Raw genomic sequence first — 10,043 nt, 5'->3', positions numbered from 1 at the left:
GAGACCAAACACCACGAAGCTCAAGGGGAATCTGAGCAAATGCTACAGAAACTGTTGCTAACACTGACAGGGACTGAAACTGAGGGTAGCGAGTATTAATAAATACCTACAAGAAAATAAAGGCATTATTAAGGCTTTATATAAAGCAAGGAACCAAGAGGCTTAGACGCCACCTACTGGAAACCAAAAGAAAAGTGCCTTCTTTGCAGCAGGTTTTTGCAGCAGGCTAAAGAGAGACCTTTATATAATAAATCTTCTTTCTGGAAAAAAGAACAGAATACATTTTCATTAATGCCCTGACAGAGAAATAGTCCATTAAACACCATGAACAACCAAGGTGACAAGACATCTCAGAAAGAAAGATAATAATCTCCAGAAAATAAGTTTACAGACATAGAAATATGCAACTTAAATGATAGAGAATTCAGGATGGTACTTCTTAAAAAACTCAGTGAGTTCTGAAACGAGTCATATCAATAATTTCAGGAATTGAAAATACACCTAGATGAGCAGGGCAAGGAGATTGAAACCCTCAAAAGGAACCAAATAGATCTCCTGGAGATAAAATAAACACACTGCAAGAGTTGAAAAATGAAATAGCAAGCTTGGGAAATAGAGTTGACCAAATGGAGAAAAGGATCAGTGATATCAAAGACAGAAATCTAGAAATAAATCAGAAGGAAGAAGAGAGGAACTGAAGAATGAAAAATAATGAAAGAGAAAATCAAGAACTAGCTGATACCATCAAGAGAGGAAACATAAGAATGATAGGCATTATCAAAGGCAAGGAAAAGGAGTAGGGACTAGAAAGCATTTTCAGACAAATCTAAGGAATGAGCTGGAGCTTGGAATTCAAGAAGCCAACAGAACACCCAATTACCTCAACCCAAAAAGGCCTTCACCAAAACACTTCGTATTAAAATTACCAAAAATCAATGACAAAGACAGAATTCTCAGGGCAGCCAGGGAGAAGAAATCGGTAACTTATAAAGGAAAACCCATTAGATTATCATTGGACTTCTCAGCACAAACTTTACAAGCCAGAAAGGAATGGAATCAAATATTTAAACTATTAAGTGAAAGGAACTACCAGCCTAGAATAATGTATCCAGCTAAGCTCTCCCTTAGATATGAAGGAGAAATTAAGACCTTTCCAGACATACAAAAATTGAGAGAATTCTCCACTACGAGGCCTGCATTACAAGATATACTGAAAGGGGTCAGCTCACCTAAAACAAAATGACAAAAACAAACAAACAAAAAAAAAACCATAATTAGGAGTAAAGCGACTATCAGGCAAATAGAAGCAGAGGAGTGTAATCCTTACTAAGAACAGGGCATTATAAGCTTAAATAATAAGAAGAGAATTGCTATAGCAAGATGGTAATGAATGGTCAGCATACATAGGGACAAACTGAGACAACAATGACTGAAAAGGGGAGTATTCAAAGATCTAAATTCACAAAGGCACGTGCAGAAAAAATGGATGAATATATATATCCTTTTCATATTCATAATGGTAACCACACACCAAAGATTTAGAACTGAAGTATATAACATAAAACAAGAAGAACCAGAGGGAAAACCCACAAAAGCCAATCAAAATAAAGAAAACAGAAACATAAGAACAAGGAAGCAATGGAAACATCGAGCTACCAGAAAGCAAAACATAAAATGGCTATAAAAAGACATCATATTTCAATAATCACCCTAAATGTAAATGGACTGAACTCACCAATAAAAAGGCGCAGAGTTGTGGAATGGATCAAAAAAAACAAAACCCAACCATATGCTGCCTCCAGGAGACACATCTCAGCTCCAAAGACAAATATAGACTCAAAGTGAAAGGGTGGAAAATGATATTTCAAGCAAATGGCATTCAGAGAAAAGTGGGAGTAGTGGTACTATTATCAGACGTAATAGACTTCAAAATAAAAAAGGCAAAGAAAGGTACTGAGGAATACTTCATAATAACAAAGGGATTCATGCACCAAGAAGACATAACACTTATTAATATCCATGCTCCCAATCAGGGAGGCCCGGAATATGTAAAGCAATTAGTAACAGAACTAAAGGGAGTAACAGACCAAAACACTATCATAGTAGGGGACCTAAATATTGCACTGTCGGATATGGACAGATCATCCAAACAGAAAATCAATAAGGAAATAACACGTTAGACCAACTGGACATAATTGACATTTACAGAGCCTTCTATCCCCAAACAGTTGCTTATACATTCTTCTCTAGTGCACATGGAACATTCTCAAGAATCGAACACATACTGGGACACAGAGAGCCTCAACAAATATAAGAGAGTTGAAATCATACCAACTATATTCTCTGATCATAATGCTTTGAAACTAGAGATCAACTGCAAAAAGAAAGCAGGAAGAACCACAAATACATGGAGATTAAACAACATGCTACTGAAGAATACCTGGGTCATAGAAGAAATAAAAACAGAGATCAAGAGATACATAGAAATAAATGATAATTATAGTACAACATATTCAAACTTTTGGGACACAGCAAAGTGGTCATAAGAGGAAAGTTCATATCATTACAGGCCTACCTCCAAAAAACAAGAAGGAGTCCAAATAAATAACCTAACACTTTATCTTAAAAAACTAGAAAAGGAAGAACAAATGAGGCCTAAAGTCAGCAGAAGGAAAGAAATAATCAAAATTAGAGCAGAAATAAATGAAATTGAAAACAAACCAAAAAAAAATAGAAAAAGTAAATGCGACAAAGAGCTGGTTCTTTGAGAAGGTTAATAAAATTGACAAACCCCTGGCTAGACTCACTAAAGAAAAAAGAGAAAGGACACAAATAAACAAAATCAGGGTTGAAAGGGGGAAATTATGACTGACATCACAGAAATACAAAGGATCATATAAGAATGTTATGAAAAAGTATATAACATCAAATTTAATAACCTAGAAGAAATGGACCAGTACTTAGAACAATACAACCTTCCTAGACTGAATCGAGAAGATCTGGAAAATCTAAATAGACCAATCAGCAGGATGGAAATTGAAACAATCATCAAAAACCTACCAGAAAGTAAAAGTCCAGGACCAGGTGGCTTCACCAGTGAATTCTACTAAACAGTCAAAGAAGATTTAATACCTATTCTTCTCAAGCTCTTCCAAAAAATTAAAGAGGAAGCAATACTTCCCAATTTTATGAGGCCAATATTACTCCGATACTAAAACCTGGTAAAGATAACACAAAAAAAGAAAGCTACAGACCAACATCTCTCATGAACACAGATGCAAAAATCCTAAATAAGATACTAGCAAACCGAATACGGCAACATATTAAAAAGATTATACACCACGATCAAGTGGGCTTCATCCCAGGGACATAGGGATGGTTCAACATATACAAACGATTAATGTGATACACTACATAAACAAATTAAAAAATGAGAATCATATGATTATATCAATAGATGCAGAAAAAGCCTTCAACAAGATACAGCATGCATTTATGATCAAAACACTTCACAAAGTTGGTATAGAAGGAAAGTAACTTAACATAATAAAGGCCATCTATCTATGACAAACCCTCAGACAACAATATACTTAATGGTGAAAAACTAAAAACCTTTCCTCTAAGATCAGGAACAAGGCAAGACTGTCCACTATCACCACTCTTAATCAATATAACATTGGAGGTCCTAGCAAGTGCAATCAGACAAGAGAAAAATGTAAAAGGCATCCAAATAGGAAATGAAGAAATCAAACTGTCACTATTTATGGATGACATAATTCCCTATATAAAAAATCCTAAAGACTCCACAAGAACACTACTAGAAACAATAAGCAAATACAGTAAAGTTTCTGGATACAAAATCAAAGTTCAAAAATTCATAGTATTTCTATACTCTAATAATGGAGTGTCAGAAAAAGAAGTGGAAAAAATAATTTCTTTTGCAATTGCAACAAAATGAATAAAATACCTAGGAATAAATTTAATGAAACGTGAAGGACTATAAGACCCTATTAAAAGAAATCAAAGAAGATACAAAGAAATGGAAAGATATCCCATGTTCTTGGATTGGAAGGATCAACATAGTTAAAATGACCACATTACCTAAAGCATTATACCGATTTAATGCAATCTCCATCAAAATCTCATTGGCATTTTTTTAAAAAATGGAACAAAAAATCATCAGAATTGTATGGAAGTACAAAAGACGCTGAATCGCCAAAGCCAGCCTGAGAAAAAAGAACGAGGCTGTGGCATCACTCTGACTTCAAATTATACTACAAAGCGACAGTAATCAAAATGGCATGGTATTGGCAGAAAAACAGACACACGGATCACTGGAACAGAATCGAGAGTCCAGAAGTAAACCCATATTTACATGTGCAAATAATTTTTGACAAAAAAGCCAAAAGCATACAGTGAAGAAAGGAAAGCCTCTTCAATGAATGGTGCTGGGAGAAGTGCAAAGCCACCTGCAAAAGAATGAAACTAGACTGTTGTCTATCATCACACATCAATATTAACTTAAAATGAGTTAAGGACCTGAATATAAGACCTAAAACAATAAAATGCATAAAAGAAAACATAGGAACTAAGCTCAAAGACCTTGGACTTAAAGAGGATTTTATGAATATGACCTCAAAGGCAAGGGAAGTAAAAGCTAAAATAAATGCATGGGACTACATCAAACTAAAAAACTCTGCGCAGCAAAAGAAACCATCAACAAGGTAAAGAGACAACCATTCAAATGGGTAAATATATTTGCAAGCAATGCCTCCGATAAGAGCCTCATATCTAAAATATCTAAATAACTCATACAACTCAATAACAACAAAAAAGCAAATGATCCAATCAAAAAATGGGCAGGAACAGATACTTCTCCTTAGAGGACATACAAATGGCCAACGAATACATGAAAAGATGCTCAATATCGCTAGCTATTAGGGAAATGCAAAAAACCACACTGAGATACCATCTCACACCTGTTAGAATAGCTATAATCAACAGGACAATAACAAATGCTGGAGAGGATGCGGAGAAAAAGAACCCTCATACACTGCTGGTGGGACTGCAAATTGGCACAGCCACTATGGAAAACAGTATGGAGGTTCTTCGAAAAACTAAGACTTGACCTACCATATGATCCAGCAATCCCTTTACTGGGTATTTACCCTTAAAGACTTGAAAAGCCATATCTGAAGAGATATTTGCTCACCGATGTTCATAACAGCATTATTCACAGTGGCTAGGACATAGAAGCAATCAAAATGTCCTATGATAGATGATTGGCTAAAGAAGCTGTGATACATATAGACAATGGTCTATTACTCAGCCATAAGAAGAGAGAAAATATTGCCATTTGTGACAACATGGGTGGACCTCGAGATAATCATGCTAAGTGAAATAACCCAGACAGAAAAAGTTGAAAATCACATGATATCACTCATATGTGTGGTTATAAACCTAAAAGCAATAAATGAACAGGACAAACAAACAGAGACTCATGGACATGGACTATAGACTAGTGGTTACTAGAGAGTAGGAGGTGAGTGAGGAGCGGGAAGGTAGACAGGGTAAAGGGGGTCAAATATAGGGCAGTAGGTGGAGGATAAAGTGGGTAAAAGGAATCAAATATATGGTAGCTGAAGGACACAGGATTTTAGGTTGTAAACACTCAATAGAATATACAGATGTCGAATTATAATGTACACCTGAAAATTATATAATTGCATTAACCAATGTTACTCCAATAAACTTAATTTAAAAATATTAAGAAATAATGTATATATGGTAAAGTACAAAAAATCTTAAATATAATACTCAATAAATTTTGACCCACATGCACACATGCATGTACACACACACACACACACACACACACACAGTGAAACCACATAAATCAAGCTACAGAACACTTCCAAAATTATAGAAGCCTCATGCCCCTTCCTAGTCAGCTCCTCAGGAGGATGTTTAAGAGGTAACAGCACTTGTAATTGTGTTGTGTGACATGAACTTCCATACATCATTAATTAGTGGATGCTTTCTATAAAGCAATTTTATGATATCATCAAAACTATTGATAATGCTTAAATTCTTTATTTTGGAAAAATTTGAGCTCCTTAGACTCTATTCTAAGCAAATAATGAGATGTAATAAAACATATACATGTAAAGATACTCTTCACTGCAAAAATGTTATAAAAAAATAGAAATTGGGGAGACGTAGGTCAAAGGATACAAATTTTCAGTTAAAGAAGAATAAGTTCTGAGGATCTAATATACAGCATGGTGACTACAGATAACAACACAGTATTGTATACTCGAAGGCTGCTGAATGCAGATTTTAAGCATTCTCACCATGTACACAAAAAGTTAACGATGAGAGATGATGAATGTTTAATTATTTTGATTGTGGTAATCATTTCAAAATGTATATGTATATAAAATCATCACAAATATATACAGTTATAGTTGTCAATTAATTTTCAATAAAGTTAGGGAAAAAGTAAAGCACACACAAAAAATTAGAAATAGCCTAAGTATGCATAAGGGAAAGGTTAGATTATAATATATTTACTTGATGAAATAGTTGCGGTCATTAAATATTCAGCTTTTGAAAAATATATGACATGAAAAAATACTCATAATGGTTAGGTATTAATAGTTAATAATAAAAGGGGAAATTCAATATGATTTTAATTTTGAAAAACATTGCTTTTATGAAAAAAAGACTGGCTTGGTATTATCTCTACTTAATAAAAATGTAGGAAATCTAATTTTGTTCTTTTGCTTTTTGTATTTTCCAAAATTTTTTATAATCACATGTATTTCTTTTATAATTAAAAGAAAACCTTACTTTAAAAAAGCAAGCAAGGAAAGTAAACTAATTGTCATTGGTTCAGTTCTTTTGAGGATGAAATAAAAGCTGTCCCATAGTTGACCACAATTTCTGTACAATTTACATTGGAAACCTAAATAATAAAAACAACAAAGCACAGAACAGTTCAACAGTTAAATGAATACATCTATGAAGGCTCTCATGACACACCTTGTGTTATAGACAATTGATAAAGGCTTGTCATTTCAATGTTTTGTCAAAAGAAAAAGACTTTGAATGATATTCGAATCTTCAATACGAAGAAAGGAAGAAATAAAAGAAAAAGCGATAGCCTCTACAATGATTCATTTTCATTTTCTTCCCAGAGTTCACAGGTGAGCTCAAAGTCAATCCAATTTAGAAGCTTCTGAAGGAAACCCAAAGTCTTAACACCCACATAGCACAGACTACATGCATAAGCAAGTATCTGACCTGATCTTTGTTTTAAGGTTCTTTACCAAAGAGTAAAATTCGAGGCCAGAAACTATATTCCCTGGTAGACCCTTAAATAACTCCCTGCTTTATTTTTGCTAGCAGTTGGAGGGAAAAATAAACTTGTCAAGGTCTGTGCAACACAATTCATATGGATTGAGCAAGAAGATATTTGAGTTTTTACTTTATATTTATTTTCACGCCACCTTTTAAATTTTTCTATTCTCTCTGTGTACAGAATATATCAGCACAGTCGTATGTGTACATATTTTAAAAATAAGTATCCATACATATATCAGGATGTTCATGCTCATGATTTTTTAATGGTAGGAGAGTATGCAAAAAAAAAAAAGTGGAGCCCATCAGTCTTCACCAGAGGATCTCAGCCTTGATTAATTGTAAAATATGTTGCAATTAATATTTTACTGATAATAGTGAAAAACTATATCAGTTTGTGTTTTTTAAAAATCAGAGCAGATTCAATATTATTACTCTCAGTTCTTACATTGGTAGAGTGATTAAAAATTTTTTTTAAAGACTTTGTTTTTTAAAGCAGATTTAGGTTCACAGAAAAATTAAAAGGAAAGGGCAAAGATTTCTCCCATACTCCTATTCCCACATATGCATAGCTTCCCCCATAATCAACATCTTCCCTCAGAGTGGTACATTTGTTACAACTGATGAACTTACATTGACACATCATGATTACACAAAGTCCATAGTTTATATTAGGGTTCACTCTTTGTGTTGTACATTCTATGGGCTTGGACAAATGTATAATGACACGTAGCAATCATTATAGTGTCATCCAGAGATTTTTATGGCCCTAAAAATCCTCTGTGTCCCCCTATTCATCCCTCCTTCTGCCCTCCAACTCCTGGCAACCACTTTTCTCTTCATTATTGCCATAGTTTTGCTTTTTCCAGAATGTCATATAGTTGGAACCATACAGTACATATGTAGCCTTTTCGGATTTTCTTCTTTCACTTGCACTTAAGTAACATGCATTTAAGCTTTCTCAATGTCTTTTCACAGCTTGATAGTTCGCTTCTTTTTAATGATGAAACATATTCCATTTCCTGGATATACCATAGTTTATCAATCCATTCACTTACTGAAGGAAGTTTTGGTTGCTTCCAAGTTTGGCACTTATGAATAAAGCTGCCAAAAACATCTGTGTGCATATTTTTGTTGGATAGAAATTTTCAACTCTTTTGGGTTGAAATATCAAGGAGTGTGATTGCTGAATCATATGGAAGGGTATGTTTAGTTTTCTCAGAAACTACCGTCTTCCAAAGTGGCTGTACCATTTTGCATTTCCACCAGCAATGAATGAAAGTTCCTATTGTTTCACCTCCTCAGCAGGATTTGTTGTTGGTGTTCTGGATTGTGGTCATTCCGATAGATGTATAGTGGTATCACATTGTCGCCCTAATTTGTATTTCTCTGATGGCATATGATGTGAAATACCATTTCATATGCTTATTTTCCATTTGCATATCTTACTTGGTGAGGTGTCTGATAAGGTCTTTGGTCCATTTTTTTTTTTTAACACCTACAGCACCTGGTATTCCTAGATGATCTCCCATCCAAGTACTAACCAGGCCCGACCCTGCTTACCTTCCAAGATCAGACGAGATTGGGCACATTAAGGGTGGCATGGCGTAGACTCTTTGGTCCATTTTTAAACCAGGTTGTTTGTTTTCTTTTTGTTGAGTTTTAAGAGTTCTTTGTATATTTTGGATAATAGTTCTTTATCACATGTGTCTTTACAAATATTTTCTCCCAGTCTGTGGCTTGTCTTTCATTCTCTTGACATTGTCTTTAGCAGAGAACAAGTTTTTTAAATTTCAATGAAGTCCAGTTTATCAATTATTTCTTCCATGAATCGTGCCCTTGGTGTTGGTGATGTGCTTTTCTGAGTGGAAAAGACAATCATACAGCTTGCCCCATTTTCTCCAAAGCCCCACATCGGCCCTCATTGCTGTGGTACTATTAATAATCCAGAAAATTATAAATCATTATAATACATTGTTTTCTCATTAGAAAATATCTCATTCTCTTTTAAATGAGAAATATGAATGGATATATCAAATACAAAGAGATAATAGACAAAGTATGCATAAATAGTTGATAAACAAAAATAGTGCTATGAATATTTCTATTAATAATATATAACACATATTACTACCAAACCAAAGCAATGATGTGAATAAAATTAGCATTGTTATTGACATTAATATTAATTTTTAAAACATTCAACAGATGGCACATTAAGTTTTATCTAAGCTTATTCTTCAATTGTAATTCTTCCTTGCCCCATTAATATACCTGTGGAAAAATGTGCTGAGAAACTTGTCTTGCATTTTAAATGACATTAAAAATTAGACACACCATCTACGGCCATGCTACCCTGAACAAGCCCGATCCCATCTGACCTCGGAAGCTAAGCAGGGTCAGGCCTGGTTAGTACTTGGATGGGAGACCACCTAGGAAGACCAGGGGCTGTAGGTGTAAAAAATAAAAAAATAAGGGATTGTAAGTTGACAAGGGTTGCCCCACCTAAAAAAAGAAATAATAAAGTTAATTAAATAAAAATTAGGCAAACCCTGTGTTTTTCTATGTTGTGTTATAACATTTGGAAATTCCAAGTAACTGATTAGTTAGATGGATGAAATGATTTTATTATCGAATCAAGAAAAAAGATCTTTAGTAGTATTTTCTTATTTTTTTCTGTA

General features: G+C 34.1%; 1 non-coding gene and 1 pseudogene across 1 annotated transcript; one reads left to right on the top strand and one right to left on the bottom strand.

Moving 5' to 3' along the window:
* Positions 1-8,857: 8,857 nt before the first annotated feature.
* On the bottom strand, positions 8,858-8,975 carry LOC120595117 (uncharacterized; annotated as a pseudogene).
* A 725-nt stretch (positions 8,976-9,700) lies between these two features.
* On the top strand, positions 9,701-9,819 carry LOC120595069 (5S ribosomal RNA). The gene has a single exon (XR_005650763.1). It is a non-coding gene; the product is annotated as a 5S ribosomal RNA (ribosomal RNA).
* The last annotated feature ends 224 nt before the right edge of the window (positions 9,820-10,043 follow it).

Source organism: Pteropus medius, unplaced genomic scaffold (assembly GCF_902729225.1).
Source record: "Pteropus medius unplaced genomic scaffold, Ma_sr-lr_union100, whole genome shotgun sequence".
Lineage (NCBI taxonomy): Eukaryota > Metazoa > Chordata > Mammalia > Chiroptera > Pteropodidae > Pteropus > Pteropus medius.
The sequence above is the reverse complement of the archived record's forward strand: the minus strand, read 5'-3'. Positions and strand labels throughout refer to the sequence as shown.